Raw genomic sequence first — 12,743 nt, forward strand, 5'->3', positions numbered from 1 at the left:
GCACCTGCTGGTGCTTCCTGATAAGTAATTAGAATTATGGGTCTAGCTTTCCGGAGACAATCTGGACTAAAAATATAGACTCAGGATGGACTCACATATGGCAGATGGTAACTCAAGTCATGGCAGTAACTGAGATCATCTGGGGAAACAGGGCAAAATGGGAAAAGAACGGGAATTAGAATAGCAGAGACCAGAAGAACCTAATGTTTAAGGGATATTTGGGACCAAGTATGTTCCCCAATTTCGTATGTGGCAAAGTAGGCCACCCTTTTCATTAATTCGCTAATTTATCCAACCAGCCCTTCCCATCACTTCCTATATGTTAAGTGCTCATAATGCAAGCATGAGTAACATATGATTCCTTGCCTGGAGGGGATATAATAGAGGAAAATTCAAATATATTTATATACAAAGAGCTGTCCATATTCTTTCTGAAGGAAAAAAAGAGATTGGTGAGACAGGCTCATAGTGGAAATCATTTTTTTTATTAATGTATTTATTTATTTTTGAGACAGAGTTTTGCTCGTTGCCCAGGCTGGGGTGCCATGGCATTATCTTGGCTCACTACAACCTCTGCCTCCAGGTTCGAACAATTCTTCTCCCTCAGCCTCCCAAGTAGCTGGGATTACAGGCACCTACCACCACACCCAGCTAATTTTTGTATTTTCACTAGAGATGAGGTTTCACCATGTTGGCCAGGCTGATCTGAAACTCTTGACTTCAGGCGATCCACCCACCTCAGCCTTCCAAAGTGCTGGGATTACAGGTGTAAGCCACCATGCCCAACTGATTTTTTTTTTTTAATTTTTTACCTCCATAGATTATTGGGGAACAGGTGGTGTTTGGTTACATGACTAAGTTCTTTAGTGGTGATTTGTGAGATTTTTGGTGCACTCATCACCTGAGCAGTATACACTGCACCCAATTTGTAATCTTTTATCACTCATCCCCTTCCTACCCTTTCCCCCTGAGTCCCCAAGGTCCATTGTATCATTCTTATACCTTTGCATCCTCATAACTTAGCTACTACTTATGAGTGAGAATATACGATGTTTAGTTTTCCATTCCTGAGTTACTTCACTAAGAATAATAGTCTCCAATGTCATCCAGGTTGCTGCAAATGCCATAATTTATTCCTTTTATGACTGAGTAATATTCTGTTATGAGTGTGTGTGTACATATGTGTGTGTATATATATATACATATATATGTACATATATGATATATATATATATATCAGTTTCTTTATCCACTTGTTGATTGATGAGCATTTGAGTTGGTCCCACATTTTTGCAATTGCAAATTATGCTACTATAAACATGAGTGTGCAAATATCTTTTTCGTATAATGACTTCTTTTCCTTTGAGTAGATACCCAGTAGTGGGACTGCTGGATCAAATGGTAGTTCTACTTTTAGATCTTTAAGGAATCTTCACACTGTTTTCCATGATGGTTGAACTAGTTTACATTCCCACCAGCAGCATAGAAGTGTTCCCTCTCTGTTGCATCCCTGCCAACATCTATTATCTTTTGATTTTTTGATTATGGCCATACTTGCAGGAGTAAGGTAGTATCACATTGTGGTTTTGGTTTGCATTTCCCTGATCATTAGTGATGTTGAGCATTTTTTCACATGTGTATTGGCCATTTATATATCTTCTTTTGAGAATTATCTATTCATGTCCCTAGCCCACTTTGTGATGGGATTGTTTATTTCTTGCTAATTTGTTTGAGTTTGTTGTAGATTCTGGATATTAGTCCTTTGTCAGGTGTATAGATTGTGCAGATTTTCTCCCACTCTGTGGGTTGTCTTTTTACTCTGCTGACTATTCCTTTTGCTGTGCAAAATCTCTTTAGTTTAATTAAGCCCAGGCTATTTATCTTTGTTTCTTGTTTTGTTGAGATGAAGTCTCACTCTTGTCCCGCAGGCTGGAGTGCAATGGCACAATCTCAGCTGGCTGCAACCTCTACCTCCCAGGTTCAAGCGATTCTCCTGCTCAGCAGGAGAATCTCAGTACCTGGGATTACAGGCACCTGCCACCACGCCCGGCTAATTTTTGTATTTTTAGTAGAGATGGGTTTTCACCATGTTGGCCAGGCTGGTCTTGAACTCATGACCTCAGGTGATCCACCTGTCTCAGTCTCCCAAAGTGCTGAGATTACAGGTGTGAGCCACCATGCCCAGCCTTATCTTTGTTTTTATTGCATTTGCTTTTGGGTTCCTAGTCATGAAATCCTTGCCTAAGCTAATGGCTAGAAGGGTTTTTCTGATGTTACCTTCTAGAATTTTTATAGTCCCAGGTCTTAGATTTAAGTTCTTGATCCAGCTTGAGTTGATTTTTGTATAAGGTGAGAGATGAGGATCCAGTTTCATTCTCCTACATGTGGCTTGCCAATTATCCTAGCACTATTTGTTGAATAGGGCATCCTTTCCCCACTTTATGTTTTTGTTTGCTTTGTTGAAGATCAGTTGGCTGTAAGCATTTGGGTTTATTTCTGGGTTCCCTATTCTGTTCCTTTGGTCTATGTTCCTATTTTTATACCAGTACCATGCTGTTTTGGTGATATGGCCTTATAGTATAGTTTAAATCAAGTAATGTGATGCCTCCAGATTTGTTCTTTTTTCTCAGTCATGCTTGGGCTATGCAGGCTCTTTTTTTGGTTCCATATGGATTTTAGAATTGTTTTTTCTAATTCTGTGAAGAATGACAGTGGTATTTTGATGGTAATTGCCTTGAATTTGTAGATTGCTTTTGGCAGTATGGTTGAAAATAATATTTAAATTGACCTTGGGTAATGAATAGGGTGGAAAATAAGAGAAATCTGACTCTGTATCTTTTACACAATGCAGATACTTAATAAACACTAACAATGGGATAGACCAAAAACATGCTAAGAAAAAACACAATATAATGGAAGAGTAAACTTGGGAACCATGTAAATGAGGTGAGCATGAGGATCACCAGGGAAATGTATAAAAGAAAGAAGAATGGAAATAAAGTTTTAAAAAAAAAAAGAAAAGAATAACTGTATTCCTAAAGGAAATGATTTTAACAAGGGAAAAGCACTGGAAAGAGCAGTTTGCAAAAGTTTCCTTAGAATCCCAGGGAGGATAAAGCACCTAATTTCGAAAGTTGGAAACAGCATATTAGCCAAGGTTCTCTAATTTGGACTAATGAAAGCAAATTCGAAGTATAAGAAAAAAAACTGGAGCCGTGGTGTTTGTTACATGAATGATGTGGTATCTCACAGAATTCAAAAGAAGGGATAGTTAGATCTCAGGAAGAGATTGAAAGTATGAACTGGAAAACCGTTAGGAAGCCAAGTCTGACTCTACCTCTCTATCTCTCGTCCCTGCCTCTCTGCATCAGACTTTTCCCTTTGCTAATAAACTTTCTCTGCTTCTCAGTGCACAAGTTAGAATGTGGGTGCAAAACAGCTTGGGAGTTTGGATGTTCCAATTCCTCTCCACATGGTTCTTACTACATGATTTCTGAAACCAGATTCCAAATTAAAAGACAAGAAAATGCAATAGGCTCACTGTGGGTCAGCTCTCCACCTTTGGCACAATAACATTGCTGGGAGACAGGGCACGTGATGGTAGAAATTAGACAAGCAGAGCAGAAAGAATGTAGATAGCTTTTTGTATGTAAATCTATTCTAATTCTCCTGTATGGCTTGTGGATTGGACATATACTCTCATATATCCAGCATATATCCAGAATATGCTCTGAAATTGTGACTTTGACCTGAAACCAAGCCTGTACATGTAACCTATCACAACAGGTATCATTTCCTTAAAAAAATGGAAGAGTATAATCCTTTGGATATATACCCAGTAATGAGATCACTGGGTCAAATAGTATTTCTAGTTCTAGATCCTTGAGGAATCACCACACAATCTTCCACAATGGTTGAACTAGTCTACACTCCCACCAACAGTGTAAAAGCATTCCTATTTTTCCACATCCTCTCCAGCATCTGTTGTTTCCTGACTTTTTAATGATCACCATTCTAACTGGCGTGAGACGGTATCTCATTATGGTTTTGATTTGCATTTCTCTGATGATCAGTGTTGATGAGCATCTTTTCATGTGTCTGTTGGCTACATAAATGTCTTCTTTTGAGAAGTGTCTGTTCATACCCTTTGTCCACTTTTTGATGGGGTTGTTTGTTTTTTTTTGTAAATTTGTTTAAGTTCTTTGTAGATTCTGGATAGTGGCACATATACACCATGGAATACTATGCAGCCATAAAAAGAATGAGTTCATGTCCTTTTCAGGGACATGGATGCAGCTGGAAACCATCATTCTGAGCAAACTATCACAAGGACAGAAAACCAAACACCACACGTTCTCATTTGTAGGTGGGAATTGAACAACAAGAACACTCGGACACAGGGCGGGGAACATGACACCCCGGGGCCTGCCATGGAGTAGGGAGCAGGGGGAGGGATAGCATTAGGAGAAATACCTAATGTAAATGATCAGTTAATAGGTGTAGCAAACCAACATGGCACATGTATACCTATGTAACAAACCTGCACGTTGTGCACATATACCCTAGAACTTAAAGTATAATAATTTTAAAAAAAGAGTGGAAGACTGAGAACTGGAAGACTGAGAACTAACTGAACCACAGGACTAAATCAGGTGAAAGTAGGAGAAAAAAGATTTGTATTGAGCTTGGCAAAATTGGTGCCTGAAGCCATGCTAAACACCTTATAATTTGTTTCGCTGACATTGATCACATTCAGAAAGAGCAGCTGATAGCAATCAAGACAGCAGGGCCAGATTTAGGGTGAAGCGAGTGAGGCAGGGTCATGTGAATGCAGGGCAAAATCCTCTATCTTTATTTATATGGTTGATATTTTGTTCATCATGGATTGTTATGTGAATGTCTACTTTTAAAATATTGCATAAAGGTATTATTTATCTTGATTTCCAAAGTCTTGGTGTCTCCTTAAGTTTTGCAGCTGGAGCACATGCCTCACTCACTTCATTCTCATCCACCACTCTGCTACACAGTTGGAAAAACATGTGATGACATGGACAGCACCTAGTATAAAGAGAAGCTTGAAAGAATTTAGAAAAGTCAACTTAAGGTTTCTTACTGTCCAGTGAGTGCACAGTGAGGGCACTACTGCTAACACCTACACAAGACACCACCATCAACTAGAGCTTTACTTTACTTTGGTGCAATTTTTGGAAAAAAGGAAACCAGATTTTCCATGATAAAGAAAAGAATAAATAAAAATTTTTAAAAAGATTTATAGAGCTAAAACTATAAAGTGCCTAAAGTAAAACATAAGACAAAATCTTCGTGATCTTAAGATTTTTTATATAGGACAAAAAAATTATGAACTATAAAAGAAAAACCTGATAACTTGAAATTTATCAAAATTTAAAACTTCTGCTTTTCAGAAGACACTGTAAGAAAATTAGTTGACAAGCACATACTAGGAGAAAATATTGGCAAAATTTATACCTGATAAAGAACATGTTTAGAATATATAAAGAGCTCTCAAAATTCAATAAGAAAATCCATTAGCAAAAAGTACAAAATATTTGAATATACATCTCACCAAAGAAAATATACATGTCAAATAAGTGCTGAAAAAGAGACTCAACATGATTAGTCAAGATTGGAATCAACAGAAACAGTTTTTTAAAAAAAAAACCTCGAACTCTACGGCAATAACACAAGAGAAGTGGTTAATATAGAGAAACCTCTGTTTGTACGTGGCTCTGGTGTTTTGTCAAAAGTGAACTGACTGATCATCCATATAGAAAACCCCAAATAATCTGCAGGAAAATATACGAGAACTAGTAAGTGAATTTAGCAAGGCTGCAGGACACAAGTGTTGTGGGTTGAACTGTGTCTCCCCAAAATGTATGTTCAAGGCCTCACCTCCAGTACCTGTGAATGTGACCTTATTTGAAAATAGGGTCTTTGCAGATGTAATGAGTTAAGATGAAGACTTACTAGATCAGGGTGAGTCTTTAACTCGGTGACTGCTGTTTTTACAAGAAGAGGGAAATTTGGACACAGAGACTAACCCAGAGGGAGAATGCCATGTAACAGTAGAGGCAGAGACTGGAATGATGCAGCTACAAGACAGGACTGTCAGGCATTGCTGCCAACCACCAGAGGCTAGGAGAGAGGCATGGGACATGCTTCCCTCAGAGCCTCCAGAAAAGAACCATATTTGCTGGCACTTTGATTCTGGACTTCCAGCCTTTCAGAATTGTGAAAGAATAAATTTATGTTGTTTTAAGCCCTCCAGTTTGTGATAGTTTGTGATAGCAGCCCCAGAAATTACAAGGTCAACATATAAAAGTTATTTGTGTTTCTAAAGAGTAGCAATGAATAAGTGAAAACCAAAATTTTTAAACATTATTTAAAATAGCCTCAAAACTATAAAATATTTCATGGTATATCTAACAAAGTGTGTCCGAAGTTCATGCACTGAAGATTACAAAATATTGCTGAAAGGTATTAAAGAAGATTGAAGTCAATGGAAAGATAAACTGTGTACATGGATCAGAAGGCCCAGTATTGTTGAGGCAATTCTACCCAAATTGACCTATAGGTTTAATGCAATCCCATGCAAAATTCCAGCAAGTTTTTAGAAACTGACAAACTGACTGTAACATTTATATGGAAATGCAAAGGACCTAGGATAAATAGTTTTGGAAAAGAAAAATAATTTGGAGGAATTATACCACCTGACTTCCAGACTTACTACAAAGCTACAGTAATCAGTCATTGTGGTAGATTATTGGCATAAACATAGTCATATCGACCCATGGGAACAGTAATAGGCCTACATATATACAGTCAATTGATTTGCACTGAAGGAACCAAGTTATTTCAATGAGGATAGGATAGTGTTTTAAAGCCAAAAGCCTCTAAAACAATTGATACCCACATGAAAAAAACAAAAACAAAAACAAACAAAAAAACACTTCAGCCTTGACCTTGCACTCTACACAAAAATTACCTTGAAATGGATTATAGCCATGAATTTAAAGATTTGTAGAGCTAACTATTCCTTCCTTGGGGTTGCGCTACTGTCCAATGAGTGCTTGGTGAGGGCGCTACTGCTAATGCCTACACAACACACCTACATCAACTAGAGCTTTGCTTTACTTTGGTGCAATTTTTGGAAAAATAAAAACCTGATTTTCCATGACAGTAAAAAAAAGAAAACAATAAATAAAATTTAAAAATAATGTATATATCTAAATCTATAAAATGCCTAAAGTAGAACCTAAGATAAAATCTTCATGGTCTTGAGTAAAGCAAAAATTTTTTATATAGGACAAAAAATTATGAACTATAAAAGAAAAAACTGGTAACCTGAAATTTATCAAAATTTAAAACTTCCGCTTTTCAAAAGACACCGTAAGAAAATTAGTAGACAAGCTACATGGAAGAAATATTAACAAAACTTATATCTGATAAAGAACATATTTAGAATATATAAAGAACACTCAAAACTCAATAAGACAATCCATTAGTAAAAAGTACAACATGTTTGAATATACATCTCACTAAAGAAAATATACATGTCAAATAAGCACTGAAAAAGAGGCTTAACATGATTACTCATTAGAGGAATGTAAGTTAAAGTCACAATGAAATGCCATTAAACACAGTTAATTATTTATTTATTTGTTTATTTATTTGCGATGGAGTCGCACTCTATCGCCCAGGCTGGAGTGCAGTGGCAATCTCAACTCACCACAACCTCTGCCTCCAGGTTCAAGCCATTCTCCTGCCTCAGCTTTGCGAGTAGCTGAGATTACAGGCATGCACCACCATGCCTGGCTAATTTTTGTATGTTTAGTAGAGAAGAGGTTTCGCCATGTTGGTCAGGCTGGTCTCAAACTCCTGACCTCAAGTGAGCCACGCGCCTCAGTCTCCCAAAGTGCTGGGGTTACAGGCATGAGCCACCGTCCCCGGCCTACACAGCTAAAATGTAAAAGACTGACAATACCAAGTAGTGGTAAAGATACAGAGAAATTGGAAGTTTTATGCTTTGCTGGTGAGAATGCAAAATGGCACAGCTGCTTTGGGTAACAGTGTGGCAGTTTCTGATGAAGTTAAACATACACTTACCACATGACCCAGCAGTCCCATTCCTGGGACTGTAGAGAAATGAAAATATATATCCATGTAAAGACCTGTATGCGGCTGGGCGCCGTGGTTCACACCTGTAATCCCAGCACTTTGGGAGGCCGAGGCGGGTGGATTACCTGAGGTCAGGAGTTCGAGAACAGCCTGGCCAACATGGTGAAACTCCGTCTCTACTAAAAATACAAAAAGTAGCCGGGCGTCGTGGCACAAACCTGTAATCCCAGGTACTCGGGAGGCTGAGGCAGAAGAATTGCTTGAGCCTGGGAGACGGAGGTTGCAGTGAGCAGAGATCATGCCACTGCACTCCAGCCTGGCTGACAGAGTGAGACTCTGTCTCAAAAAAAAAAAAAAGCTGCATGCAAATGTTTATAGAAACTTTATTCTTAGCAAAAATTGGAAACGACTCAAATGTGCATCAACTAGTGAATTAATAAACAAATTATTGTACATCCCTACAGTGGAATACCACTCAGTAATAAAAAGCACCAAATTACCGATAAATGAAACAACAGGGGCAAATCTCAAAAGCATCAGGCTAAATGAAAGAAACCAGATTTGATTTACATAGCATTCTGGAAAAAAGGAAAACTATAGTTGCAAAAATCAGACCATTGACTGAAGATAGGAATTAAAGCAGGATATTTACTGCAAAGGAGAATAAAGGAAGTTTTAAGAATAATGAAAATGACACTGACAGTGGTTTTGTGACTGTACACACTCGTCGAAGCTCATTGAACCATATCCTTAAGAATTAATTTTGTTTTATGTAAATGATACAATAAAATTGATAGAAAGAAAACTGACTAAAATGACCATGAAATGAACTGAATAAGTTATTTGAACCAATTGCAAACTTAAAAACTGTTGAAGAGCTAATTATTTTACTCTGCAATCACAAAATAAGTACAAGGCTAAGAGCAGTCTCATAATTTTTATAAATTAATGTGATGCAAAGTTTTCTATTGTATATAGACCTGTACACTGGGCATAATCTGTGCATTAATTAAAAATCTTATAACCAATCTGACCTGACCACCTCCTGCTCCAAAGGCTGTGGGATCCAAGAACACAGATGCCAAGAACTCAGAGCTAACCCACTCCAAGCTGTATCCATTCTCCTCTTCCCAGACCTGGGCATCAACCCAGGAAAAGTACACAAAGAGGAAAACATAATGAGGAAGGGTTGATTTTATTTCCAGCAGATTCGCTCTCTGATTTCTTTTGGAGAGTGGCTGATCTGACCCCTATTGGTGTGGTTTTTCAACACTGTCTACAAAACTTGGCATATCTCTCAGCAGTCACTTCTCTAGGTCAGAATGGAGGACTATTTTTCTTTAACAGATCATTGACCCAGATTAAAAATCAGTTATAGACCAGACACCAAGTAGGCCTCCTGGTGGAGATGAACCTTGAGCCAGGTTCTGAAGGAAGATTGGAACATGAGTTGGCAGAGAGAAAAGGGAAGGAAATCACCGAAAGCAGGGGACCAACAAGAGCACAGTGAACAGGTCTGCCTGACTGGTTCGATAGAATCTTCTTTTGGAAAGTGCGACAGTATCCCACAGAGTCTACTCACCCATGAAAACCACAGATTTTCTGTGCCTCTTGTCTCCTCCCCTTTCAAACTTTTCAGCGTAGCCAAGCTGCCTTTCCCTTAAACATTTTTGCATTGCACAAAAAAATTACTCCCTTGCAGGATAACATTGAATCATTCAACCTGGCAGGTTTAAATTTGGTCCCAACCTGCCTCTCCACCCAAATTGTTCAATAGCTACTATTTTTTACAAATTCACTGCTCTAGTCAAACTTTTCAATACATCATTTCGGAAAGATGCCAAATAAATGGCCATTTTCATGCTTTTGTTCATGCACACACCCTTAGGGAGAATGCTTTCTTTCTCATCCAGGCTTTATGCCCTGACCTTCCTTGAAGTACTTAGCAAATTCCTCAGGAAAATTCACTACTCTGGGTATTTAACATCTGCTGTCTCATTCAATCTTCACACCTGTAAGATTTGCACTAATATTATTCTCTAAATGAGAAAACTAAGACAAGTAATTACATAACTTGCTTAAGGACAAGTAGCTACAAAGGTACAGAGTAGCGATTCAATAGAAAATCTTAATTATACCAAAGTCGTGCTATTCTATATAGTAGTGTCTCCAAAAGGATACACAGCATATGTGCACTACCTTGTAGTGATATGTGTGTGTCTGTGGAGATTTACATAGTAAAGAGTCCTTATCTTTATTTGCATTATCTTTGAGTTTTAAGGTTGGCATTTATAAGAGTACACAGTCTTCCTGGTACATTGTACAAGAAGATATTGGATGAATGGATCCCCTTCACTCCTATTAACCATTTACAAAGTGAAGGTCTTTCTAGAGAAAATTCATGATTGGTAAAAATGCATATAGATTAAACAGCTATTGCTACAAATGCAATCTTCCAAAGGATTTAGGAAATTATTTTTCAAAACCAAATCCTGGGTTTATATCTACCAAAGACATGTACAAATATGTTTACAACGGATTTCCTTTTAGTAGCTAAAAAGTAGAGATTATCTAAATACCCATCAGTAATAGAAAAAATAAAAATATAAATTGAGGACACATTTAAAAGATTATTCAACATGATCAAGTGGAATTTATCCCAGGGATGCAAGGTGGGTTCAACATATGCAAAAAATAAAGGTGATATTTTGCATTGTATGGACAAAAGCCACAAAATCATCTCAATAGATTCAGAAAAAGCACAATTAGATAGAATGAATAAGTTCTAGTATTCAATAACACAATAGGGTGACTACAGTTAACAAAAATTTATTGTATATTTCAAAACAGCTAGAAAAGATTTGAAATATTTCCAACACAAAGAAATGAAAAAATATTTGAGTTGATGAGTATCCTAAACACTGTGATTTGATCACATTACACATTGTATACATATATCAAAATATCACATATGCCCAATAAATATGTATCAATTAAAAATAAAAAATAAATATAGAAGGTCTTTTAAATTGTGGGATATTTATACAATGGAACACTACACAGCAAATTTTAAACTACTTATATATGTAACAATAAAAATAAATTTCACAGATATAATATTGAATGGAAGAAATTAGACCTTAAAAGAATAGATAACAGCCATGATAGACTTCCAGGAACAAAATACACCCTCCAATCTTAAACAATTATAAAAATGGTTAGTGATCACTAAGAGAAGATAAATGAATAAAGTGAGCCGTATAATTGCCCAGCTTACTTACTTCCCAATGTGAGTTTCCAAGTTGCAGTTCACTAAACTGGGGAGACAAAGTTCAGAATTCAGAAACACTGAGGCTGCTAGAATTTATGAGGCAAAATAATAGCGAGGAAGAAGCACCATAGAAGGTTTCAGAGATCTGCACAGAGGTGTACTAAAGGTTTTGGCTAAGTACTGGTTTGGAATTGTGAGGGAGAAAATTGCCCAAGGCCAATTACAGAATGAACAGAAATCAGTAGGCATAATCATTCTTAAAACAAACATATACTCAGAATAGTTTATTTTTCCAACTAGAGAAAGTGAAAGGACTTCCTATACATGAGGCATTTAGAATCCTCGAAAGGATGTTATTTCAGTACCAGAGTCAAATTAGCTCCGAGGAAAAGATTATTTAGAATCTGCCTAGCAAAACTAAAAATTAGGCCTAAAATATTATCAAACATAGGCCAAGTCATCTGTGCACATCTTAGAGCAAAAGTCTCATCATTAAAGGAATACAACAAAATCCAGCATGCAACAGGGTAAAATTAGTAATGTCTGCATGTAATAAAAAATGACTAGATATGTGTTATATGCCCATGTTTGTTGCAGCATTATTCACAGTACCTAACATGTGGAAGCAACACAAGTGTTCATTGATGGATGAATAAACAAAATGTGAAATATATATATAAAATGGAATACTATTCAGACTTTAAAAGCAAGAAAATTTTAACACATGCTACAACATGGATGAACTTTAAGCATGTTATGCTAATGAAATAAGTCAGTCACAAAAAGACAAATTCCACTTTTACGAGGTATCTAGAGTAGTCGAATTTATAAAAACAGAAAGTAGAAGGGTGAATGCCAGCAGGTGGAGTACAAGGGAAATGGGAAATGTTTTTTTAATAACTATGGAGTTTCAGTTTTGAAAGGTGAAAAGAGTTCTAGCAATTATTGCACAATGTGAATATACTTAGCCCTACTCAACTATACGCTTAAAAATTATTAAAATGTACATTTTATGTCATATATATTTTACCATGCCTAAAAATAACCCTTACATGACTAGGCATGCAAAGAAACAGGAAATATACCTATAAACTAGAGAAAAATCAATCAGGAAAAACAGACCCATATGATACCAATGGCAGAATTAGCAAACGATGACATTAAAACAGCTAATATACATATGAATATATGCTTTATATATTACAAGCATTGATTTATAAATATAGATATATTTTTATAATAATCAATCAGGAAAAACAGACCCATATGATACCAATGGCAGAATTAGCAAACGATGACATTAAAACAGCTAATATGCATACGAATATATGCTTTA

This window comes from Colobus angolensis, unplaced genomic scaffold (assembly GCF_000951035.1).
Source record: "Colobus angolensis palliatus isolate OR3802 unplaced genomic scaffold, Cang.pa_1.0 Scaffold7, whole genome shotgun sequence".
In the NCBI taxonomy this organism is placed as follows: Eukaryota; Metazoa; Chordata; class Mammalia; order Primates; family Cercopithecidae; genus Colobus; species Colobus angolensis.